The sequence below is a fragment of the Apostichopus japonicus genome, chromosome 19 (assembly GCF_037975245.1).
Source record: "Apostichopus japonicus isolate 1M-3 chromosome 19, ASM3797524v1, whole genome shotgun sequence".
Classification (NCBI taxonomy): domain Eukaryota; kingdom Metazoa; phylum Echinodermata; class Holothuroidea; order Aspidochirotida; family Stichopodidae; genus Apostichopus; species Apostichopus japonicus.
In genome coordinates, this window is record NC_092579.1 from 29,313,485 (window position 1) to 29,341,263 (window position 27,779).

A 27,779-nucleotide genomic window follows, 5' to 3' on the forward strand; every position below is an offset into this window, starting at 1 on the left:
TTTTTCCCCTCATGTGAAAATGGTCTTCCAAATGTTTAAAAAAAATGTCCAAAAAGAGTCTACTGGTGTGAATTGGATAGCTACCTGGTGTGAAGTAAAAGGCCATAGGGCTTATCCCATATGTACATGTGACTGCTTAGTATCATTAAATAACTGCCCTCCCGGCTGATATTATAAATAATAGAAACATTATACAAAATAACTGTCTGTTGTCACCCAACCATCTCAATAGTAGATGCAGGTATCACTAAGAATGTTTATGAAAGATGTATTGCATGTTTTGATTAGTATTTGCATAATAATTTGATAAGGAATAACCTGTTTCTGGACAGGTAGTTGAAGGGTATTAACTGTGGTGGGAGGGATGAAGAAACATCCTGTCCATGAACTGATTTGTCATTAAAAAAATAAAATTATTTCCAAGTATCACTCTTTTATAATTGTTTTTTTTTTTTTTTTTTTTCCTTCTTTTACTGGAGTATTGTAAAAGGAAAAGCAGAGGTTGAGTTTGAACCAGGGATCTTTAGATGCAAAAGCAAAAGCCTTTACCACTAGACCATTAGGTGGGCCTTTGATTTTAGTAGCTTAACAAATATTTAAAGATCCTACTGTTTGGACTTAGTCTTTTTTTGTAAAACTTTTTCTCCACTACTCCCTCACCCCCCGATTAGCTAGTCAGGGGGGAGGGGTGGCGGCAAACTCACCTTGTCCGCGTTGAACCTTGTCAGGGGGAGGGGTGGCGGCGAACTCCACTTGTCCGCGCCTTTACCTTGTCAGGGGGAGGGGGCGGCGACCTCACCTTGTCCGCACCCTCTCACCTTCGCCCCCTCTCACCTTCTGTACTTACCTTGTCCACCTGTCAGGAGGAGGGGGACCGCCCGCCTTCGGGGTTCACCTTATCCACTTGTCAGAACTCCTTGTCAGGACTCCTTTTGCAAATACTCACCTGGGACTTGAACCGATGCAATCCAAACCAATCGCTTACTGAACGATGGAATAACCAATTACACCATTTCGGTTCCCTCTGGAAAAACTTCGTTTCTTATATTTATACTTCCACTCCCTCTAGAGAACAGAAAAGTAAAAGGCTCTGTCTGGACATGAACCTCAGACATGGTGCTCTGTCGGGGGATCGAACCGGAGACATGGAGTTTGTCTGTCTCTCTCAAGTCCAGAGCACTACCAACTGCGCCACTAGAACTGTTGAGAATTAATGCTCGTTTCTAATATTTAAACTTCAGAGTCCAGAATGGAAGAAAGAAAAGAACAGAAAATCAAAATGCTCTGTCTGGGAATCGAACCGGAGACATTGAGTTTGTCTGTCTCTCTCCAGTCCAGAGCACTACCAACTGCGCCACTAGAACTGTTGAGAATTAATGCTCGTTTCTAATATTTAAACTTCAGGGTCTAGATTGGAATCAGTAAAAGAGCAAAATATCATAATGCTCTGTCTGGGAATCGAACCGGGGACCATAGTCTCTGCAGTCCAGAGCACTACCAACTGCGCCACTAGAACTGTTGAGAATTAATGCTCGTTTCTAATATTTAAACTTCAGGGTCCAGAATGGAATCAGTAAAAGAGCAAAAAATCATAATGCTCTGTCTGGGAATCGAACCGGGGACCATAGAGTTTGTCTGTCTCTCTGCAGTCCAGAGCACTACCAACTGCGCCACTAGAACTGTTGAGAATTTATACTCGTTTTTAAAATTTAATCTTCACAACATTAGGAGGCAAATAAATAGAAAACCAAATGCATCCTCTGGTGTTGTCTCATTTTTTTCCAGTTTAATGACAATTTCATTGTACAAAACAATACTATATATGCAAAATTATACATCATAACAACTGCGCCACAGTAACTGATAATTGAGAAATGATAGGCTTTCCTAATATTTTAACTTCAAAATGAGGAAAAGAAATACCAAATTAATACATCCTCCGGGAGTTGAATTCTAGACAAAGAGTTTGTCTTACTTTCTAAGTACATAGCACTAACCACTGTAACTGTTTAGAAATAAGTATTATTTATTTGATTTGATTTATTTCGTTTCTTCACGTGCAAATATCCACTCGTCTTTGAGCTACACATAAACCTCCACCGCATACAAAATAACGAATTGACGTGTAATTACAATAAAACAGACTCCCCAAATACAACAACCAAAACAACGAGCTAAATTACATCGACAATTACTGTGACAGCGTTGCCCATCATATCTTCAATACTTTCAAAAGACACTGTCCCTTAAAAACAAAACAGAAAACGAAAACTAGATAAGAATAGCCTTACACTTATGAAACTCAGACGTCGCCTACGTAGAACCTATATCATCTCCCGAGACCCAACTCTAAAAACTCAATTTTACCAACTCAAATAGCAATAAACAGACAAATATTGGCGGATGAACAAAACCGCGTCCAAAACAAAGGCGATTCAATCATTAAAGATAAAAACCCGAAAAACTTTGGAAAATTAAAATAAAAAAGCATTAACCCCATTACACCCCCAAACACAGGTAAAACAGACTAAGGCCTTAGAGATAACGTAAGTAACCTCATCACAAAAACTCAAGACCAAATAAAGCTAATTGAATCGTACTTTAAAAGTATATTCAATATCTTCGATGGCCTCCCATACGATATCAGCGGCAAACACGAAATAGACCGTACAATTATCATTAATGAACCAGCTTTAACCCCAACCCCTTAGGATGTCTCAACGAAAACACCCCTCTATTAAAAAAAAATAGATATAAAAAATTGGTATAGTGCCACTAACAAAATGCATCCTCCACTGGTCTTGACAATATAAATGACCAAATGCTTAAAAACTCCCCTCCGATATTCATTAACTCTCATATTTTCCCACTATTTAACGAACTCCTTAGACTGGGTTATTTTCCAACCCCATGGAAATCCGCCAAAAAGATTTTAATACCGAAACTAAGTAAAAACTATCGACCAATTAGTCTCCTCCCAGCCTTAGGTAAGATTTTAGAAAGAATTACAGATGACCGCACCAGAAACCACCTTGAGCAAATTAATCACCTTTCCCCGTATCAATCGGGCTAACTCCGCGCACACAAATCTACAATAAACCAAACTTTCTGCTTATCTTTTTTTTAGCCTCTGAAGAAGATCCTGCTAGGATCGAAACATCAGGCAAACTTATTTTTACACATTCTATTACACAGGCTCTCTAGTGGATAAGCAGTTTGCTAACAGTTTGATTTTATTTTCATTCTGCTATCTTTTAGGCAGAACAAAGGTTTGAGAATCCTTTGTTCGTCCTAAGAGTTTTTCGGGTTTCTATTGTTCTTCTGAAGTTGCAAACTGACCAAAAAAGAGGCTAGTAGAGGGCGCTCGACGCATCTTGCCAGTCATATGTGATTTCAAAGCAGTCAAATCAAAACTTTCTTATTCATAATTGTTCTCCAGTTTTACGGTGCTGTTTCCTCGGAAGTTGTATGCTAAGCGATAGAAGTGTTCAATGTTTTAATCGTTATTTTTTTCTTCAAAAATGGAACGGAGGGTGATAAAATACTGCCTGATACTGTTGTTTTAAGTGGTTGTTGTATATTAATAGTTTCAACCGCTCCCGCGACATGAGCTTTGCAGATTCAGGAAACGTTGCCTTGACCATTACTTTAGCAACTAGGCAATCAAAAGAATTAAGATCTTTTAAGGACTCAAATATGTAGAATTTATATTCCAAAATGTTTCAATACCCAGAGAGAACAGTCTTCCTATGCGAAATAAAAGACATACAGATGCTCTATGTATGAGCACATGGACATATTCTTTGATCAATTTGAGCAAGAAAAGCAGCTCTGCCACCCCTTTAATAATTAATGAGTTACATGACATTGTTTTATTTTCACTATGAAACATTTTCACAAGTTACTAACCTAGAGTCATGTAGTATAAATCACTGAAAATAATGCCAATTTTGAGACCATTTGAAATATGAAGTTCAATAAAGGTGTTGCCTACGTTTTGAGTTATCCTGTTTACAAGTACAGCATTTTGAACATCACCCTCCGTTCCATTTTGAAGACAAAATTAGCATTATTTCTCAACAGTTGCTGTGACGCATGGGTTAGTGCTACTATATGTAACAACTGTGGATAAAATATCATAAAACGAGAACTGCTGCATGTCATTTGCACAATGCTGGATCCAACTGCGCCAAAGTTCAATACAGGGGAACTTGAAATGCAACTATTGGTCAAGACAAATTGGTGGGGACACGGTATATCATATCCCCATTACCGAAAAAGTTGATGGGGACGCGTCCCGCTGTCCCCACCAGGATCTGCGCCCATGGTTTGGAGGCTGTTCATCCTGGAACGCCATTTTCATGCTCACTGATATGATGTGATATCTGCTGTTGGCCTAACAAATTCGAATAATTGAAATGAGACTGATATAAATAACTTTGATCTGTTTATTGTGCAATTCCCCACATTCTTTTCATTTCGAAAGACGCACAGTTTCAAGTTCAGTACACACTGAAGGTTTCGATTCTCTATCTGCCTACAGTTTAGGTAAGATCATGAGATTTTCATCCCTAGATATCGCTGGATATTGCTAGAAATCCATACAGTACAGTGTTCTTGGTATTTCTTGGGCCTGATCTTGGGAAATTGCAAAATCGGGGAGTGGTCACACTCCATTTAGGTCAGTGCACGACCTCTAGACGTCACTAATACACAGCCCGATCACTAGACTTGTTATCGATGAAGTGGTGTGTTGCCGGATTTTGTCAAGGTTTTGGTACTACGGGCGAAGGTTATTAAGTTTTGTAAATCATCGGGAAGCGATAAGAGTGGTGGGGCGTAGGGGTTGTGGGGTGTTTTCATGCAGATTGGAACAATCTCAAGAAGCGACAGGTGCGTCCGCCTGCCCCCCCCCCCCATGCACTACATGATATTCACAGGAGATGTGCTCAATTCTCCAATCACATGCGGAACTTATTTTTTAGATTCATTGTATGAATTACGGTACTAGGTTTAGGGTAACAATTAGCATTCAGGTCGAAGTATAACATTTTATCTCTGGATGGCAGTGTTGCATCGAAGGACATATGTCTAGTGCAGTTCGCATATAGATCCTGGTCTAATACCCAAATGCGGCATCATGTTCCCGACGACTCGGTCGAGTTCGAGACCAGCCACAGTGGGTTTCATAACACAATTGTTTATATATATATATATATATATATATATATGTACATTAGTGAAAGAGGAAATATGAAAACATCAAAATGGAGTTGTCGGTGTAAGAGGTGGGGTGAGGCGCACGCCCCTTTCAAAATCATTGATCCGTCACTGGCTACCCTATGTGTATAATAGGGATCAGCCCTCAATTATGTCTTTATCTTCTACTTCCTCCTTTCTCCTTTTCCTCTATTTCTTCTTTTTCTTTTCCCTTCCTTCCTCCCCTTCTTTCCCCTCTTTTTCCCCTTTTTTTCCCCTTTTTTCTTCTCTTTTCTATTTTTCTCTCCTCTTTTTCTTACCCGGGGGGCGCGCGCCCCTAACCCCCCCCATGGATACGCGCCTGATCAAAGTGGTCAGAATTTGACCCTAAGTGACCTTTGGCCTCTTCATAGAACATTCAGTTCTTGTACATTTCTGAGCATGAGGATAATCGCAGCTTTGATTTTGAAGCTATGTTGACAAGGATTTCAGGCTTTCGGCAGCTGATGACTCCAATTTACATTTGACCTCTTAACAGAACTGCTCAAAGTGTAATGCTCAGTGAGGGGGACCTACCACCTAATTATGACATTTTACCGATGCTACAGATGTTCACTAAACTCGACTACGAGGTTTTTGTATTTTGGCCGCTGATGACCTCAATTGACCTTTGACTCCGCTCAATAACTGGAGCAGTCAAAGAATTCAGTGCTGTTAATTTACATCCTAATTTTCCTGAAATTCATGCAAGATATGCTTGGTGAGTCATCCCGTTTACAAGTTGGAACATCACATATACATACGTTTACCTGCATACATACACGCCTAGATTCCCTTTTGCATTTTGGCTAGGAATCAATGAAACATTCCTGGCATAGGATACTTATAAATTCCTCTCTTCTGAATTTACAGACTCTTTATGCATTTGATTATCCTTTAGCATCATCACATGACCATCCTTAACGAAAAACCTTTCATAATTTCCATCTGTAAATCTGAGAAAATTTTCAACATGATACCCTTGAGAAGAGCACTTTTGAAAACATGCAAGAGAGAAAAAAAAACCTGGTATTTTTAGGTGCAGGGCAGAGATGGTCTTATGGTATTGCAGAAGTATTCAAGACTATGCATGAAATAAAGATAGATTTCCCCAGAAAAAAGTTCTGCCAAACTGTTCCTTAAAATTTGGAAAAGCAGTTTTTCAAGTGTTTTAAGTACAGCTTTCATAACAGTATTCTCCATTTTATCTCTTGCTTTTTCAAGGAAAAAAAACTACATATCTTAGTGCTTCAATATTTACACACATGGTCATACAAAAAAAGTAGAAAAGCCCACATATATGTATATATATATAGTATATATATATATACATATATCTTTCAAGAAGCTGCAACATCGGTGGCTCAAAAAGTTTGTGATCCTGAAAGTTCGAGACCTGCAGGACTATCTGGTAGCTGGATAGAATCACTTTCCAATTCTTCTTCAACTTTAGTCCTATTTCTAATCCCTTTCCATCAGCTTGTCTCTTTGGTTTGATGTAGCGTTCAGCACAGCGCCCAGAATTGGAACAAACTTTTCTGTCTTCTTCTGCCTTCAGGAGGTTATCGTCTGGTAAGACTTTCCTGATCTGGTCCGAGTTAGACAGTACTTTACTCGGAGATGACATGGAGGCTTTCATGTCCATAATGAGACTAGAGAAGGGATCTGAATCGGCTACAGAGGGCTTGGGATTCCAATTTATTTTCTCTGTTTGATGTTTTGTCATCTTCCCAAGTATCTCCCAAATTTAAGTCTTCTGGAGGTCTCTTGGGGAGCTGTTCCATGGTGGACACCATAGGTGGTTCTGTCCATAAAAGAGTATGAAAGAAAATTACTAGATAGGAATACACAAGCCATGTAGACGAAAGTACTCTGCATAAAATGTAGATCATGCATGTTACATTTGAAGACTTGAATGACTTGACAATAGCCAATAATTTTAAGGGCGAACACGGATTACCTTGGGTGATGGGAGGGGGTGGGGGAGTAACACTTTCCTGGTGGGAGAGGGTCAGAGCCACAAACAGAGATGTAAGAACATTTAATGATCCCTAACTTATGTAATGTCAGAAATGTCAAATATATATATTTTTCTTTATAACCCATCTACTAGTAAAATGTCTAGTATTGTTGTATCAACTACAGTAGTTACAGAATATTATTATAAAATGTAAAAAAAAAGGAATATATTACAACATGAAGGCCAAAAGTATTTGAGTTGCAATAGATTTACAATCTATATTACAATGGAAAGACATGAAGGAAAACTTCATAATAAAGATGACTTTAGGAATAAACCTCAGTTAATTTGTGGTGAACCGTTGAAAAACAGTGCTATCAGGCCAGGCTGGATTTTTATGCCACTTTTAATTTTTGAGGGAACGACCCTTTAATTTGCCGAGGTTCATCGGTTTAGAGTGACAAGACTATTTAGTCTAATACTTTCACCAATTAGCTCAGTTCCTCAGATCCAACACACAAAAAGAGTTTTACCTGTCTCAAATGACATGTTTACAGTGGTAGTACAAATTTGTCAACTTTTGGACAGATGGTGTTTAATTTTCATTCAATGGGTGCAAGGGTGTTGTTGTTTTAATATCAAGTTAAAGGAACATGCTTTGGTTGAGTGAGTTATTAGAATTTATGTAAAGCAATGGGTTAATATTAACATTAAAGCCAGTACTAGAAGAGCTGATAACATCATCAAGTTAGCCTTTAAAGGAACATCTCAAATTAACCTTGTTCTGGTGGACTACGACATTATTGTGTCTAAAATTCAGCATACATTTGTCATTTAGGTAGATACTGAGGAAGTGACGGAAATGAAGTCATGCTGTCGAGGAAGGAAACATTTCTTTTACAATTTTATTAATTCTTATTCTCATTTCATTATTTGACAATCACACGGATGGAGAAATGTACTACATCTCAAACCTGCCCATAATCAGAAAGCAAATCCAGAATATTAAAGTGGAGGGTGGAGTGGAGGCAATAAGTAAGTGTTTACTATTTTGAATACATGTGCTGAAAGTTTCTACATTTTGTTTATCATTATATTGATGATGATACTAGAGTTTCTGTAAATGGATAAAAAAATGCCCAATATCTTTGCACTTGTGTAGCAAGTCAGTCAATTTCATAGCAAGATTCTCTCGGGTAAATAGAGCAACATAGGTCGGAGTGGGTTTAGTGGTACTGGATATGTGTTTTGGTGGGGTTACAGACAAAATCTAGGAGATGGGGAATCTAGGTCCCACCCCTGGCTGCATCCAAAACAGCAAAATACTAAGTAACTGGGTGTTCATTTACAAATAAACTACAGGTCTTTAATTGAGATGGAGATCAACACACAATAACTGCAATGTCCCTAAATATTCCACCAAGACCCGCCCCCCCCCCCCCTGCCATCCTCCTCAACCAATTCTCTCCTAGTCTCATTACGTGTAGGGTTTCCAGAAAGATCTGACCCGACCCGACGTTAATATTCTTACACCCTTTTCAAGATATTCCTCTAAATTTTATTAGTATTTCTGTGATTATAGGAAAAAAAATTCACTGCACAGAACAAAGCCTTATTTGTCAAAACATACGTGACACAATGCACTTACAATTTAAGGGAACCCCCCCCCACCCTCCCAAAGAAATAATGCACAGTTGCATATGGCAAAACTAATGGCAGGTATAATATTGTTGCCAATACACTAGTAACTGCACAGCTACTTTCATGATGGGTAAAAAGAGCAATTTGCTTTGCGTAAATACTTATTCAGTTCTAGGGGAAAAGGGAACGAGCTTGTTATCCTTACAATATTCACCAAATGTACTTTACACTGAATCTGAGGACGAAGGAAATAAACTTGATGTATATTTTAACATTCCGAAAATTCCACTCTCCTCAACTCTGTTGTACTCCATCGCCTTCGGTAAGACTGAATATTACTAAGTGATATTTCATCATGGTTAGGGATACTTCTTGGTATCAATTCCAAATTAGGTAGGTAACATCTTTGCTTGCGAACTACCATAAATTGAACATTTTAACCGAATTTAAATGTCCCTGATTTATGCTTGACACTCCTGCTAAATGAGCTCGGGTTTATTTAGCAGCGAAGTAAATCTTTGTACGCATGACAGACTCATTGGTTAGTTTTGAAATTCATTTCAACTTTCTTCGCAAATGACCATATCTGTGACCCACTCGCAAACAATAGTCTTACAACTCATTGTCTCCAGCATACTGCTACCAATTCTTTTATACAATGCGAGCATCATATCCATCTTGTACTCTCAACGTACCAAACCCAAATGGAAAGAACTTGAAAATGTACCTGGCTCTTCCTCCTTCTGTACGGCTTTATGAAATTGAACGACCCTTTGACCTAGCATCTTGATCTCGGCTACCAGTCTCTTCACGGAATCCTCTGAGTTTACTACGCTGTCCTTCAACGTCTAAGCAGAAAGATGGATTAATAATCAATCACGCAAAGATGGATTAATAATCAATCACGCAAAGATGGATTAGTAATCAATCACGCAAAGATACATTAATAATCATCATTGCTTACAGATTTCTCTTTTGTTATACAACCCACAGGTGAAATGAATTCCACCTCACCAAGATGGGGAATATTTTCACTTTCATTAAATGACATGTTAACTTCTTCCCCATAAGGTCTGTTCATACCACCGTCTCTTATGCTATTGTCACGTTACAAGAGCAGACGTCACTTACTCTCTTTGTTGGGATCTGGGTATGAGTTGAAATTTAAGCCCCAATGAATGAGCTGGAGCTTGCAGATTAAACACCAAATGTTTCATCACCTACAACAGTGGGTAGTTTCACTCAGCATTCTATTAAACACGAAATTTAGTGTAAGCAATGAAACCTGAAATTTTCAACAGGTTGCATGATGTTGCATGTTAGTCGCAATGTAACCTTGCATCTAATGATATTAAACACCAACAATGTTAGGACAGCCCTTGAACAAAGCAATTAAACTTACATTAAACTAATGAAACTATACTCAAATTGACAGTTTGAATGATCCATTAATTAATAGTTTTGTCATCTCACCTTCATTCTGTCATGGATTGCTTTATTAGTCATCTAAATTCCTTGCATACCTTGAAGGTAGCCATCTTTATCAATCATATCTTTCCTGTCGAGAAAAACAGAAACGAATGAAACTTGCCTAATAAACTCCCTTGTTATGGGATCTTAGCATCTATTACGATTAAAACATAAGACAAGATGGCAATCCATGGCATCTCATCTCTTCAATGATGGAATGGATCTACAATGAACTTTGACTTTGACCCTTAACAACTGCATAAGTTCTAATTTAAAATTTGTTCCATTAGTCTACATATTTTGTGGTTTAATGACTTTTTCCAACATACCGATAAGCAGAAAATGGCTACAGTGTCTGGGTATTTGATCTTCCACCTATGACATTTATACCAATCACCCAAGATCAAGTTTACAGTACATTGTCAGGCACCTACCCACCAAGTATGAACCTGATCGAACTTACAGTCTAGGAGAAGTTCACAACACACTCTTTTGCACAATTTAGACCAATTTTGACCTTAACTTAATTGACCCGTTAACTACAAGCCTAAACAGCTAAATCTGTCTTGTTTTAAACTTTGTCTCTTCATTCTCTACATTTTATGTGGTTTAATGCCTTTGTCCAACAAGTTGGCATGCAGAAAATGGCTAAAAACCAATTTTTAGATTTCTTTACCTTTGACCTATTTGACGTCATCAATCACGCAGGCATGAGTTAACATGGTCAGGCACCCACCCACCAAGCTTGAACTTGACAGGACTTCGGGTCTAGGAGGAGTCTGCGACATACTTAATTTTGCTCACTCACTCACAAACACCCACCCATCCACACACCCGCCCACCCATACACCCACGCACTCACATTTCTGATGTGGGGTGAAGTACAATATCTCATCTCCCTATACATTACATGAAGGGAGATGAGATCAAAACAAACTCAACACAAAGTCACAAACAGTTCTGCTTTACAGCAAGAAATAGATAGTGGTCTACTTTAAAATGCACTGTGCAGTTTTCAGTACAGTCAACTGTTTAGAGTGTAAATTTAAAAATCATATCTTTACAAGCAACTTTAATATTTTAGCCGCCCCCCCCCCCATTCCACTCGACCCAACCCAAATCGACTTCTATTTACCTTCCCAATCCTTTACAACTTGAGATAGTTTAAAATGTTGTTACCAAGACACATCGTTACCTTTCAACCAGTTACATTTATGGTAAGTAAACATTCAGTTTGGGTTTATCCAATAACTTGTCTCAATAAAGAAATTGCATTTACTTTTCCCAGTCAGTTTCTATATTTTAGAATTTTTTTACAAAAGAATAAAACATAGATAATATGTTGCCAGCTGACAAAACCTTGGTTCAAATAAAACAAGTTTAGAGAGTGAAACTTACTTATGACTGGTTAAAATGTCCCTGTAACTATCGCTACCACTGGACTCCCATATCTAGCGATGAGCTGTGCTTGTACTCGGACTGAGCCGTATCTCCTAAATTTTCTATAGCGACCTTTTGTGGGGAGAATAAACTGCAGCAGAAGATGAAAGAAAAGAGAACCAACAATGTAGACAGACAGAGGGTGAAAGAAGAACAAACAAAATGCACTCAATGGACGTAAGAATATGTACGTCAGGAAGCAGGTCGATGGCAAAATACCTCTTGCAGTAATGAGCTTAAAAATCATCCATCACTGATAGCAACAACTGCGGTATGCCCTTTAACCCTTTCAATGCCTTAGGTGCCCTCTTCATCACCCTACAACTTTATCATCTAAGTCAGGGCTCTAAGACTGTCCAAAACTCCAGCCAAATTTGCGCCAAGGGCCAGTAAATATTGAGCAGCTGCGGGAAATGTTAAGGTTTACATCTGATGGCCTGTAAATGACTATTTCACATCTAACAAAGAAAAGTTGACGGATTTGACCGAGTTTGTAAAGAAATAAAACTGTTTAAACATGAAGATATAACAAAATAAGTGATAAAAAGCACCCGATACTCATAGCTAGTACAGTAACTACTGTTCATGTTCCACCACCGTGCATCAGTAACTACTGGGCTGTGTTCGCAACATGGTAACATGTGTTACAGTTTGCACAGTAATTACTGGAAAGCTGTTACACGTTGAAGTAGTCCGACAGGTGAAAATTTGCAGTAATTTAAAAGAAACTAAATTTTAAATTGTATTTTTTAAATTTTTTAAATTTTAAATTTTTAAAATTTGCAGTAAGAAAAAACTTGCAGTAATTACTGTGCCACCTGTAACACATGTTACCGTGTTGTGGTACATGTAACAGTAGTTATTGTACTAGTTATGAGTATTGGCTGTGAAAAACTATTGAAAAATGCAAATGATAATTGTATGTTTCTTTTGAAAATGTATGGGGCAAATGCATAATCTTTTATTGTCTTGTGGAACACATGGATGCAGTTGCAGCATAAGACTACAATTTGCACCCAGAGGTATCAGAAGTTCATAACGAGGAGTATGACAAACTCAAACTAATTTGAAAGTGTTTAAAAAACACACCTACTACCAAAAATTAGAAGTAGTGATTAAAATAGTGCAAAAGATTAATATGTTGTTTTCAATAACGTCTACTTATTGCCATTTAAACATGTTTGCAAGCTGTACAGTAAACAAAATTACTGGAGCACCAATAGTGCAGTAGCTCATACTACAATGTCTTTCCCACAGATTTTGTGTCGTTGAGTAGGCCACCCTCTAACTGGTATTCTTCCTTCTACGGCTACTTGAATAAGATGGAAACAGTGTCTTATTGTCTTGGTAGCTTTTTTTCTATAAATAGTTCTTGCATGTTTTTTTTTGGAAGATGGTCAATTAATTTAGAGGGTGGGCTATGAGCCAAAAATTAGGGACTGGACAGGAGATGGTACATTAGATGCATATATGGGTAAGTTTCAGGGTTAAGAAAAGGACAATTTAGGGAACTTGAAAAAAACCTAATTGTATAGCAAATATATTTGAGATAACAAATACTGGACAGCCCTTTTACAGGACTATACGAAATTTGGGTGGGTTGTTATTTAAGTGCAACAGCAGGGGTATAGAAATTTGAGACACACATGCGTGCATTGCTTCCAACATACAAAAACTGTAAATAACTTGACTAAACACACACCAGTCTTTTTTTTTAATTTTTGATGTTGTGATCACTTAATGAGAACAGAAAGTTTTGTACAACATACTTCTTCATGCGAAGTGGACTGGTAAGCTTTCGTGCTGTCAGTTTCTATGGAAACGAAGTGAAGTAGTGCACGTTAATTTGAGGAAGATGTTACTGCTTCTTCAGTGCTGTAGAGGTGGATGTAGGCTTGATGGTTGAGGATGTTGAAGGCAATGTTGATGTCGGTGATCAGCTTTCAATGACTGAGCCTCTCACTGCAAAGACGTCTTGCTCTTCGCAATATATTCTCCAATGTTTCCTCAACTGATTTCCCCTTCAGCAGTGCTGCAGTTTGAGGTGGTGGCAAGGTATACTGTCCCAATGCACCATCGTCAGTCAAAATGGTGACCAAAAGGCTGTCGTTTTGGTCATCAATGCCGACTATAGACCCTTTATTGTTGATGGCGGTAGCACGTGGATCTGCAGGAATTTGATAAAGTAGAAAAGAAATCTTAATTGAAGGACATTTGTGTAACATTATCAGCATTGGTTTCACTGGATGGTACTTTAAGTATGAAGGAAGTTAGTTTCTGTTGATCAGTGTGATGGAGTTAACATATGTGTTGATGTGTTATGGAGTGAATTTCCGCTGTGTGTGTGTGTGTGTGATGCTTTTCAATTTACTGAGGAATATATACTTGTATAAAGATGACAATGGTGAGACAATATGGAAATGTCTATTTTAGGTGATACACATGAGGGTGCCTGGTCCGAATTGTGATTTCAGACTGATGGTGACATCATTGCAGTGGGTGAACACACCCTGATGTAACATACCAAGTTAATAATACAATGCGGTTCTCGAACCTCTAGTCTTGCCTAGTTACGCAACAGTGGGTTTTTCCTTTGATCACCAACATGATTGGTGGTCATGTAAAGTTAACATAATTAACACATTCTGTGTTAAACAAGCTACAGCATAAGTTATGCCAATTAGCTACATAATTAGCATATTTCATGCCTAAAATCTAATCAGTTCGAGAGCTCCTTATTGTGCACCCTTATAACAAGTTCCATCATCAGATCTTGTATGGTCCTCAAGATATGCTGTACACAAGGTTATTCTACTGAACAAGTGCAAACAGAAACATCTCGGTAGCTGAGGGCCGTATTGTATTCACGTTTATACAAGTTGCCATTAACAATCACTCCAATGTTTAAAAATATTCTGTGATTTGTTCTCAAGTGACCACTGGTGACCTCAAAATTACTCAAAAATTCAAGCGGTAAATGGTGACTCTATGAACCAATTTTCATGTAAATCCAACATTTTTTATCAGTTAGACCTCAAATGACCTGTGATTAGCTGTGAATGTTGGCGATACTTCCTTAACTTCGAACATCATAGGTCTCGCTCTCTCTGGTCAGATTGAATATGAAAGAAATTTTGCAGAAATGAAATAAGCAAATTAGGCTCATTAGCATGACCTGTTAATGACCTTTTGAATTTTTTTTTTGGCACCAAATGTGGACAATATATTTTGTAATTTGATCTCCAAATGACCTTCAAATTTTCAGCAGACGATGTACCAACTTGTAATTTGACCTATTAAATTATGCAAATTCCCTACCTGATTAGCATATTTCGTGCCCAGAATCTAATCAGTTAGAGAACGCCTTACCCACTTTCCTTTTACCAAGTTTAATCTTTGTAGCTGTTATGGTTCTTAAGATATGCTGTTCACAAGTGGCTGTGACATACATACACACACACACACATACACTGTAATTTACTTTGAACAATAAATATTGATTTCATCAAGAAACACCCACACATAGCCTATTATGTGTTAGCGATGGACAAAACACCGATTTTGAGTAATATGTAAATGCCAAGTTGTTTTTCTGTTTGGCTCCATGATGTTGTCAATATTGGTAATGCACATGTCAATAACAAAAGGGATTGTCTAGAAGCTAATATGCCACCAACCCATGAGGTACATTGGTGATAATTCATTGTTAGTTGAGCAGACTGACCATACAACACAGTATTCCTGTAATAATGTTAAAGCCTGTCCTCTCATAAATATGCAGAGATGTGTTGGTCATTGGCAATGTAACACCATATCAAAGAAGAACTTTGAACTTTCAGTTATTGAGATAAATGTCATCTGTGACCACAGTAAAGATGTTAATTTACAATTTGAAAATAGGGATTGTCTTGTCCATACATTAGGGCCATATATCATTGATTTCTGGAATTATATTTACATACAAACCTGTATTAAAGCCTTAAACCTAACTATGATCTCCTACCTGAAATTATGAAGTTATACTTACGGTTACAGTTGTATCAGTTGTGGTTGACAGAGCCAGTTTTCCTAAGTACTTGTCATTTCGGGGGTGACCCGTGCGAAATAGTGACTTTGTCACCGGTCTTTGCAGAATGACTGGAGGGCGACCGAGCATGTCGTCTCATCCTCCTTTAGTATGATGTTCCTGACTTCTTGTGCTGCTCGGCCCAAAACGTGAGTTGCTTCATCCTGAAAATGAAATGTAAAAGTTTATCATTCTATGTTTCTGAGAAAAGGTAAGTAGCTTTTTTTTATTACTCATAATGGCTGCTGGGGATAAAAGCTGAATTAAACATACAACATTGAAGCAGAGTATGTAGGAAAAGAATCATTTGGAGTGATCATAAAATGGCTGATATAGTCCATATACATGACACTGGACTGCAAATTTGTGATGACGATGCACCAGTGAGGCAAAATCTAAACACTGTTCCATAAAAGGTAATGAGAAGAAGCATTTTGAGTGATTTCATAAAACGGCTTATATATTGAACTTGATATTCCTCAATGTACCACTGCCATAGTACTTGTTCTATGTGACAAACCCTCAACAATGTACCATGTAATGTTTTGTTTATTTGCAGTGTTAGTAGTAATTGGGAGAAAAACAATGTTTCATACTTTTGATGGGAATTATGGGGCCATTGTTGTAAACCATGCGGTTCTCGGACGTCTAGTCTCACCAGGTTATGCGACAGTGGGTTTTTGTTTCATCGTATTGAAATTGTAAGCCCTCGCATATTGTTTGAATACTTTAACAGTAAAGATTGAAGATGATTTCCTTAGGCTGTTATAGATTTCCAACTAGATTTAGCGCATATATTATGCAAATTATCCTTAATGACTCCTGGTAACCTCTAAGTGACTTGTTCTGTATTCATGTTTACTATATATGTATGTAAGAAGTGTAAGCGTCCTTCAAAATTGTTTGCACTAAATGTTTACTACAGCATGCAAGTTTCAACATCATACCTCTTATAGATCTCCAAATACTGCACTTACTTGAATATTGCATAAATTAGGCAAATTAGCGTGAATTACCACAGTCTGCTAATCATTTCAAGAAACAATGATCTTGTCCTTCCAAATTTCTTCAACATAGCCCCTATGGTTCAAGATATATGGTGTTCACACAAATACGCACATAGCTCCTATGGTTCAAGATATATGGTGTTCACACAAAAACACATGCACACACATACTCTGTAATGTAATGATCACTAAGTCTCTTGTGAATGTAATTCAGGCAAGACAATATAAGTCTGTGCAGTATTGCGAAGTTGGGAACACTGCAAAGTTCCAAACACCTTCATTTTCATAATATTTCAGCGAGGAATATGTAATAAAAATCCTAAATGAATTTGATGTAAGGTCACACCATTTTACGATCTTTCCACAAAAAATGACATTTGAACAACATTTTCCTCAGGTACTGAACATTGTGTTAACTTGAATGGAATCACGCAAAACTCTTCTCAAAATCAACACTTTTACCAATCAACCACAATTTTCGGTGAAAATATTAAATATATATATGAATTGAAGGTAATAATTAGAGCAGTCTATTTCAAATATTCCATGCCTATGGACTTTTAGCGGCCACTTTAGTAGGCCGTTCGAACTTTCGGACATTGCCAACTTAGCCAATGTTTCCGATACAAAAAGTACAATATTTGCTGCAAATATTTGCCAAATTTTTTGAAACCCCCACAATTGATGTCTACCAAGCTGATCTAATAAAGGGTGCATTTTGTTTCATTCATACAAGTATTTATTCATTATAGTTGAAAATCCCCTCTTATTCTCTTATGTGTCCAAACTTCGCAGGTCCATCATATTATATATGTTGACAAAATACGTTTCTTTACCTGAACTACTCCACCACAGACAGTCAACAATGGAGCCACTATGCCGGATAGTGGAAGAGTTATATCCTTCAGTGCCACAGGTGGAGGTGGACAAGTCACCAGGCACTTTGCTTGCTCCGAAATACTTGGGTGTATTTCCTTGAGTGGAGTTGAGGGTACGACTTGTGTTGTTTTGTTTACAATTAGGCATGATCTTCCCTTCTGAAAGTTCTGCAATAGGACACTTTTGTGTTTTTTTGTTATGTGGGGACAAGTTCTTCTCCTAGCAGATTACTTTAATGGCACCAGTTGGATCAGCCAGTCCAATAACGACATTGTTCTCCTGTTCTTTAATATCTACCACGAGGACTCTTACTGCCCTTGGGTATCGTCCGTACGAATGAGGGGCCTCCGAGATGGATGTGATACTGTTTCCATCTGTGAATCTGAAAATTGTAATAAAAAGTGATAAGTATTGGAAATCATTTAAAGTAAGTGTACATAAAGATATAGACTATCAATGAATATGATAATTGATGAAACTGTGATTAGCTGTTTTCATTTAAGGGTTTTAAGGGATGAAGGAGTAAACGTTGTTGAATTTATTTTTTATATATAATAAATAACAGATATATTCATGTTTTCAAAGTTATAGTGTGTTGAAAAATTCAAGAGGAAAGAATTAAGAAGTAAAGAAATTTCATTGTATTTAAACACTAGGGATGGATGCTGGTCTCAAGTTCGGCCTTTCCTACGTTGTCCCTAATTTCAGATATATTTCTCATAGTGATGTAAATTGCCTCTGACTAGTGATCTTTCTTTTTCTCAAATATCTCTTTGTCTCAAATAAGCTGCAAGTAGTCACTAAGGGATGACAAACATGCAAGATCCCTTGTCCATTATTCGCCTTTTTATTTCAGTCTCTTAACTGGCCCTTTTGTCTTCCTGACAAAAGAGGCTATTGTGTATACATCTAGCAACGTGCTGCACACATAAGAAACAGTGTGAACTTACTCAGTTAATCCCTGGCTGTACTACTTTTGTTCTCCCCAGGATCCTAAGTGTCTAAAGTGTTCCTGATTTTAAGCCTCTCTCAAGGAAAATTAGCTTAGTTTTTTTGTTTTATGAAGAAGGGGTGTTGTTTTCACTTTGATGCAAAGTGTATCCTTTTTGATTTGTAGCTAAAATAATGTATGCAATGTTGGATATGCGGTGTGTGAGTGTGTAACATTGGTGTTTTGATCCTGAATAACTTGATAGCAGAGGGAATTTGTTTTTGTTGCACTTGGCATGTACGTTGTGAAGAACTCTATTGAAATTGCCATGGTTGAAGGTCCTATGAGGTGAGCAGAGGTTCAAATCAGAAGAAAAGGCTTTAACGATGTCTAAAGCAATCATTAAAAGACATTTTGATGCAGAGAATTGAAGTATTGGCAGAGTTTTCAAAACAACAACATTTGTTGGTCTTCAGCGATCGAACAGAGCACAAGTCTTGTACCTGGTTGATAATGTTTGCATCAAGATTAATCTTCTCAGGGTTAAGATCAAGTATGTACATTCCATTAAGCGATGTAACTCTGCTCAATAATGTATGTGACATTGGGATCTACTACCTGACATATCTACCACTATCTACCTGACATATCTACCACTATCTTCGTTAATGTATCTCCTTGACAGCGGTGGACTGTCTTTGCAGTTGCTGGTCTGAGGGGAAATTGTTTCCGTGTAACTTCTGCATTTTTGTTGCGACCGATCCTGAACTGTTGACTACTTCTTGATATTGGTGTCCATGTTGAAGCAAGCTTTGAATAATAGTTCTCTTTTAGAGTGTGGACATGCTTTACCTACAGTAATGTCATCGAACTGTACCCATACAGTGTGAATGTTCTGATCATGTACATTCACTATATACTTGATGATACCAGTAGCACCATTAATCATTCCATCTTCAACTGAAACATTGTGACAGAGGTCAATTCGTTGGTCAATGCCCAAGGATAGTTCAGTGAATAATCTCATTGTCATTTGAGGATTGTTCGGTATGCAAGTCAGTATTTTCTGTTTGGGACATCACCTACAACAACGTCTTGAGATCTAATTGTGAGCTTTAGAGTGTCTACTTTGGAAAAAACTTCATCTGATAAACATGTGTAACATTTGTTGGAACATTGTCGACTGTAAACTGTCCTTGGACCATAATCATGAGTTAGATCACTAAATATCCATCTATCAAACACTGGCTTTCAGTTGAAAGAGATCACCAACAGCTATAATTATAACACCTCTAAATATGTTCTTACTACCCATAATTTGTTGCAGTCTTTTATCTATGTATGTAAACATTCCATTACCAACCATAGATATTTAATCAATTGAAATGATTTTCAAATTTCGGAACTTCACTCGAAGCGAGTTCAGCTTGTCTGATGTAAATACCTTGTACAGTAATAAAATCTTTGACTAGCTGGAATGAGTAGAGCACTGTGAATGGTACTGCCTTTAATACCATAAGCTGATTTGCCTGTTGGTGCCATTAGAAGAATGTGAGTATCATCTGGATCACTTTCCAGGCTGGCTAGAATAGTATTTCAAAATCGCATCGAACAGAGCTTTCAATAATTGAGATTTTCCTACACCAGCTCCGCCAGTGAGAAATGTGTACATTGGCTCTTGTTTTGTTTTACACCAATGCAGTACATAGTAGAAGTCTTTCTGTTGTTTGTTGAGGCTGCGTACTAGAGTTCTATATTCAGAATCAGGCAAGCAAGGTTTTTGCAATTCTTCTATGTTTGCACTATTTACTGCAATATCCCAATGTCTTGTCCAATATCGTACAGTTCAGGTGATTCATTGGAAGGGATTTTTATCTGTTGTTTATCCTTTTTGTCTCGAAAATCCAAATTTGTTGTCGATAGAAGGATTGTGTTAAGCAATGCTGATTTTGCTGTTTTCTGTACAAAGCTAGTGACACTTTCTTTATACCATAACTGTTCACAACAGCAGCACACATATTCTGGACCTACTGAAATAGAGTTGAGAAAGCCTTGTTGCAATTGTTGAATTGATGAAGTGTTACAGCTGGTTCTCTTGTTGTATTTGGATTTGATTTCATTAACTGCAAACTGTGGATCTCTTCTAGCTTGTGCCATTCGTTCTTGATTCTTTTGTTTTTCTGGGACAGTGTACGTATCATTTTTGCGAATAATCATAATAATATTTGCTTATTATATAGCGCTTGATACCAGCGATAGGTCTCAAAGCGCTTTACAGACGTTATATTACCCCTAGTCAATGAAAACCTGTCCCAGAGACAATCCCTCCAGTCCGCAGCAGTTATATACTGCGCCCAATGACAAGTTACCTGACAGGTACCCATTTAACCCCTGGGTGGACAGAGGCAAGTGAGAAAAAGCATCTTGCCCAAGGACACAACGTAATAGACTAGGCAGGAATCAAACCAGCAATCCTTGGATCACGAGTCCGATGCCTTAGCCAATTGGCCACCACGCTCTCACAAACAAATGAATAGCGTTCAATAGTTTGATGTTTTGTTTCTTTTCATTTTGAGAATACTCCTGATTCTGTCTTCTTTCTTTCCTTTGTTTCTTGTTTTGTATTTTTTCATTTTGAGAATATTCCAGTTTTTGTCTTGTGTGTTTCATTCGTTTCCTGTTTTGTATTGCTTCATTTTGAGAGTACTCCGGTTGTTGTCTGATATCTTTCATTCGCTTGGTATTTCTTGTTCTTTCATTTTGAGTGTACACACTATCTGTCCTCTTGGTTTTCATTCTTTTTATATTCTTTTGCATTTGTTCTTGACAGTACATTTTGTTTTGTCTTGTAGTTCTTTGGTAAATAATGTCTTTTTCCTTTCTTGTTCTCTGTATGCACTGTTTATAGTTGCTCTAAGTTTTTGCATTCGTTTAGTACTGTTGGAACAGCTACTACTTGGAAATAATTTAGTGATGTTCACTTTTTGTTTCTATTCATCTTTATTTTGTTGCCACAACTTTTTTGTCTGTTCAGTTCTTCTTGTAAACGATCTCTTGTTGTTTTTTTGGGTTGTGCGCAGATTCAAGATTCTGTACTACAAGACAGAGATCAGTATTATTAAGTCCATACACAACATCAAAGTGACTTTATTTGTGTTTTGTATGTAAATTGCACGTTTGTTTGTATCTATTCTTTCTGAGAGACTAACACATGCTGGAAATGGTAGCCATTACCATTCACTACCAGATACAGCATATGTATAAATGTCAGTTTGTAAAAGTTTTGCAGCAGTCATTATTTCCACTTCAGTAGCCCACACTGAATCATGTGACATATGGGATGTTTAAATATAATCCTGAACAGATTTACTAGTAGATGGTAGGTCATATTCCAGAAGAGATTGCACTATCAAGCGTCTTAGGATATTATGATTATTTTCAGACTTTGTTAATATGAATGACAAAGATCTAAAGAAACAATTCCCATCACCTACTATTCTCCAAATATTACGTGGTGTTGCAGTATTAGTACACAATATTGGGAAATTTGGATAAGAACTGGCATGAATTTGTTCGTTTTTATAGCAATCTTTCCATCACGCCATAAGTCATCTGGAGGGAAGAAAGTAAACGTGTCATAAGTGTGTATACTTTGCAAGTTAATATCAGTTATTTTCGTTTGACCAACTGAATGTTGCTCTACTGTTTTTTTCAGAGAGAGTTTTATTAGCATATGTTTGTGACTGGCATGTTTGGTTTGATGTTATATTTTGCTTTGATTTTCTTCTCGTCTTGTTTCGCTGTCTGTAACTTAATTTTTTTGTTCGTGGCATGACAGAATATTGTGGACAATCTCTCCTTTTGGACAACAGTTTTTGTAGGATAGTAGTGTGCATATAGAGAGTGATTGACTGTAAATGCTGTTCTGGATTTTGGATATTTATCACAAGCACTTGATCAGAATGTGTGTTAAATTTTTGGGAATGTTTTTTATTGCAATGCTTGGAATTCAAGTACTTTTTGTATGCCTGTGAAATTCTTGTAAATATTGTTAAGTCCTTTTTGAGTTCTTAAAATCGTTTTCTGTCAAAGTACTTGTTGAGTTGCCTAGAAATGATTTCAACAAGTGATAAGCATGTCTTTTCAACTGGGTTTTAATAACTGTCAAGTAGTGTGCGATTTTCTTTCAGAACTGTTTAAGAAATGCCTTCGAAATATATGTTTCAAAGTTTGCTTGTATTTATTATGATTATTTGCACTATACTTTGTTCTGATTGTCAGTAGTTTTGAGCATTTTTCCAGGTTTTGGTGAGTATTTTATTTGGAGTATTTTCAGTGCTTTATGCTTTGTTAGTAATTTGTAGCGGTTCTTTTGCTTTTTTAGTACTTTTGATATTTTTAGCTCTTTTCACTGCTTTTCAGCAATTTTTAGCTCTTTTCAGCAATTCTTATGTTCTTCAGTACTTTGCAGCACTTTTTATGCATTAATTTTGAGCAGTTTTCCGGGTTTTGTGAGTATTTTATTTGGAGTATTTTCAGTGTTTTATATTATGCTTTGTTAGTAATTTGTAGCGGTTCTTTTCCTTTTTTAGTACCTTTGATATTTTTAGCTCCTTTCAGCACATTTTAGCTCTTTTCAGCAATTTCTATATGTTCTTCAGTACTTTGCAGCACTTTTTATGCATTAATTTTGAGCAGTTTTCCGGGTTTTGTGAGTATTTTATTTGGAGTATTTTCAGTGTTTTATATTATGCTTTGTTAGTAATTTGTAGCGGTTCTTTTCCTTTTTTAGTACCTTTGATATTTTTAGCTCCTTTCAGCACATTTTAGCTCTTTTCAGCAATTTCTATATGTTCTTCAGTACTTTGCAGCACTTTTTATGCATTAATTTTGAGCAGTTTTCCGGGTTTTGTGAGTATTTTATTTGGAGTATTTTCAGTGTTTTATATTATGCTTTGTTAGTAATTTGTAGCGGTTCTTTTCCTCTTTTAGTACCTTTGATATTTTTAGCTACTTTCAGCACATTTTAGCTCTTTTCAGCAATTTCTATATGTTCTTCAGTACTTTGCAGCACTTTTTATGCATTAATTTTGAGCAGTTTTCCGGGTTTTGTGAGTATTTTATTTGGAGTATTTTCAGTGTTTTATATTATGCTTTGTTAGTAATTTGTAGCGGTTCTTTTCCTTTTTTATTACCTTTGATATTTTTAGCTCCTTTCAGCACATTTTAGCTCTTTTCAGCAATTTCTATATGTTCTTCAGTACTTTGCAGCACTTTTTATGCATTAATTTTGAGCAGTTTTCCGGGTTTTGTGAGTATTTTATTTGGAGTATTTTCAGTGTTTTATATTATGCTTTGTTAGTAATTTGCAGCGGTTCTTTTCCTTTTTTAGTACCGTTGATATTTTTAGCTACTTTCAGCACATTTTAGCTCTTTTCAGCAATTTCTATATGTTCTTCAGTACTTTGCAGCACTTTTTATGCATTAATTTTGAGCAGTTTTCCGGGTTTTGTGAGTATTTTATTTGGAGTATTTTCAGTGTTTTATATTATGCTTTGTTAGTAATTTGTAGCGGTTCTTTTCCTCTTTTAGTACCTTTGATATTTTTAGCTCCTTTCAGCACATTTTAGCTCTTTTCAGCAATTTCTATATGTTCTTCAGTACTTTGCAGCACTTTTTTATGCATTTAACAGAACTTTTTTATGCTTCTTTAATGTACAGTACTTGTGGTACTTTTCTGCAGTACCTTCATTCATTCATTCATTCATTTCTTTATTCCAGTATAAATTTACAGAGAAATTTATAAATAGGATAAAAATATAACAACATACAAAACATCAAAATACAGGTTAAGACATAAAAAGTTTATGAGACTAAGTTAATAGTGAAAACATAAAAAGCGTTACAAAAGTTATCAAAATTATCAGCTACAACAAAGGATCTAGGAAGCTGTCTTTACCAGTTTACAAAAAGGGCTGCTCTGTACATAAAACGAGTTCTTAAATTAAAGCGAGTTCTTCCAGTATTTGTTATGCGTTTTTGGTACAATTTGGTCCTTAATGCTTGTCCAAGTACTTTGCAGTACTTGTTAATGCTTTTTTTTCAGTACTTTACAGAATTTTTTTGCTTTGTTCAGTACTTTCCATGTTTTTTTTCAGTACCCCTTTTTATGCTCATGTCTTTTGTAATTTATAATTTGTAGTCCTGTAAATTTTGTGCTTCAATATTGTGGTTGCTTTTCCAGTATATATGTGTGGTTTGAATATGGTATTGTTTTGCAAAAATGTTGTATTGTCATTACTTTGCTTAATTTACTACTTTGAGATACTAGTTTTCAAGGATTTCTTTATATTGTGACAACAATTCCAAAAACCTGTATAAAACCTATCATTTCCTTTCACCTGAACAGTTGATACTTACAATGCTGTATGACTGATGGATTGTTCAAGTTGAGGGTTCAGTTATAATGAGAGTAGTCAACTTCTTGTCCTGTTATCAGTGGGTCCAGCAAGAACTTGAAAAGAATGAAAAGAAAAACAGAAATATGAATATTTGGATAGCAATTTTGTTTATGTGAAGGATTGGTTGGTTGTTCTAAATACAACCCACTACATGTAGGATAGGGTCTAGGGAAATAATAAGACTGTTCACTAATTGGTTGTTGTCTGTATCAGAAATTAAATCAGTTTTCTTCAAGTTATCTAGTTCCTAAAATTATACTATCATACTGTTACTTAGAAGGTATAAGCCTAGCCACACCATGTATGCTGACATGAGTTTTTGTTTGAACATCTTGTTACCAACAAGGCCATTCCCCAACCTCTAGTCTTAACCTAGTTGTGTAACAGTGAGTGGATTTTTACTTTGATCGCCAACATGCTATGATGTGGTCATGTAAAGTTGGTGGTTAAAATGTCAACAGTACAATTTTTTTGCATTAAAACATTTCCAAATTGAATTTTTGATAGAGAAAAATTCCTATTGAGCGTAGAATTTTAAGTGAAAAAAATTTAGAGGGGAAAAATGTAGATTGGAATTTTTTAGAGCAAAATTTAACAGTGAAATTGTTGACATTGAAGCAAAATGAGAATGGAGGAAAAAAATTGCAATGGCAATTCATGAGAGAATTAATTAGCCTACTTAATTAGCAGATTTTGTGTTGGAAACTATAATCAGTTCGAGAACCCACAGACCTGTTACAACCAACCAATTTTGTCAGAACAGCTCAATATGCAAATTATTCAAAGTAGTGTCATTATTAGTTAGCACATTTTGTGTTGGACATCTGATCAGTTTGAGAAGACATTACCCTCCTGCATTCCAAAAGGACCACAGTAGCATATACTACTACTAATGGCATGAACTTCTACTAATCCGATGCAGTGAATGTCAATACGCTTGTTGAATCCATTGCATCAGCACCACTACAGAAGCGAAGGATGTGCTGCAATCTGAGCGTGTGACATGCTTCCATCGTCATGGACAACATCTTTACAACATGGACCCAGCTGTGTAAGGAATAAACATTTGAACATTGATGAAAAAAATTTCTGGCTGTTTGCCTAAGTGGTTTAATGAAAATACAAAAGCAATCAATGATGATAAAAACTAAAACAAAGATTATACAATGTTTTGTTGACTTCCTTTTGTGTACCATTGTCACATTGATAAAATTCCTCAACACCAATAATTGGGTTCATTGGGATATGCTTAAGTTTATTCTTTAAGGGATTCAGCCCAGCAACTTTTGTACCTGTCTTAAAATTAAGGTAATTGTAGCCAATGCCAAACATATTTAAAGATTTTAAATTTATTGTTATATCATTCAAATTTAATATTGTATTCCATGCTCATTACAACCTGTGTGGAATTTCAATTTACATGACTCTTATCATGTAGATATATCACCAAGGATGAACACAATCGATCTCTGTTTATTGCACTACATGAATAGTTAAATGCTAATACAGCCCAAAGGATGATCATGCATACCAGAATTAGAAAGGTCAATTCCTTGTGTAATCAGGAAACTGTTACTGGTAACAAAGGTACAAGCATCATGAAAATTCACAGCTAGATTACTTTAGTTTTTCACGCAGTAAACTTTCCCATACAGTAATAACTTATTTATGTTTGGAAAGAATATTAGGGATATCCATTATCAAAGTTGTGCATGTTTATGAGTTACTAATGTACAATTTTATGTTTGAATGGCATGTTAAACATTATGGCCAATGAATGTGTACCTGCGCATATCATCAAGAACTGTTCAGAACAGTAAATGGTATCTTCTTCCTGTTCCAAGGCTAGATTTCCCTCAGACCAACTTGGCTTGGACAAACTTCTTCAGATCCAAGAATTTTTGGACTTGGCGAGATGATGTGAATAAACAACGGAGAGGTCCAGGGTTTTCCACAACCATCCCTCAAAATCCACCAATGGCTTCCAACCCTTGCTGGAACTGCTCAACTTCTGCTTTGCACCTGTGGACATAGTTTAATTACCAAAAGAAACTTTGATGATATGAGAATTAATTACAAAATGTAGGTTGAGACAATCTTACAACACTTTACAGCAGAGAATCTTGTGATTTTCATTCCCTGCTTGTTGTGACAAAAGATGTTCCTTGATCCATAATTTTAAAACACAGACAGGTGAGTTGTTTCAAACAAATATCTCTAATGGTGAAATGAAACATGGGGAACATGAAGTCTCCTATCTGCTGAAATGAATTCACTGGGTTTCTACAATACGACCATATCCAGCACATGGATTAATATATGTTCATTCATACTTAGTAAAGATTCCTAAATCCTATTGGTCCATTCAGGTCAGCTGACGGTGGTTAATCCTGTGAGTAACGCACGGTAAAATTACGGGGCATCACTTTAATAAATCTTTGGTTATATGTAACCAAAAATGTTTTGTTTTATGATTTTTCCCCCACACAAATGGTAGTGTTATGAATGAACAGGGTTAATCAACGGTCTAGCATGCGTTACTCACATGATTAATGCACTCCGGGTGTTAATGCTATCGCTGGATGCACTCGGGCTCCGCCCTCGTGCATCGCTTGCATTATCCCCCGATCGTGCATTAATCCTGTGAGTAATGCACGCTAGACCGTTGATTAACCCCTTAATATTT

General features: G+C 36.6%; 1 protein-coding gene across 3 annotated transcripts in view; it reads right to left on the reverse strand.

The window, feature by feature from the left end:
* Positions 1–432: 432 nt before the first annotated feature.
* Positions 433–27,779, reverse strand: part of LOC139959537 (uncharacterized) — a 39,804-nt gene continuing 12,457 nt past the window's right edge. For all 3 annotated transcript variants that reach the window (XM_071957243.1, XM_071957244.1, XM_071957245.1), the window contains 10 exons: positions 26,879–27,115; positions 25,942–26,140; positions 25,053–25,146; positions 17,659–18,083; positions 15,777–15,979; positions 13,519–13,916; positions 11,708–11,840; positions 10,313–10,397; positions 9,567–9,687; positions 433–7,042 (listed from right to left, as the gene is read on the reverse strand). The gene's annotated coding sequence lies outside the window, so the exon portion shown is untranslated. The remainder of the gene's footprint in view (positions 7,043–9,566; positions 9,688–10,312; positions 10,398–11,707; positions 11,841–13,518; positions 13,917–15,776; positions 15,980–17,658; positions 18,084–25,052; positions 25,147–25,941; positions 26,141–26,878; positions 27,116–27,779) is intronic.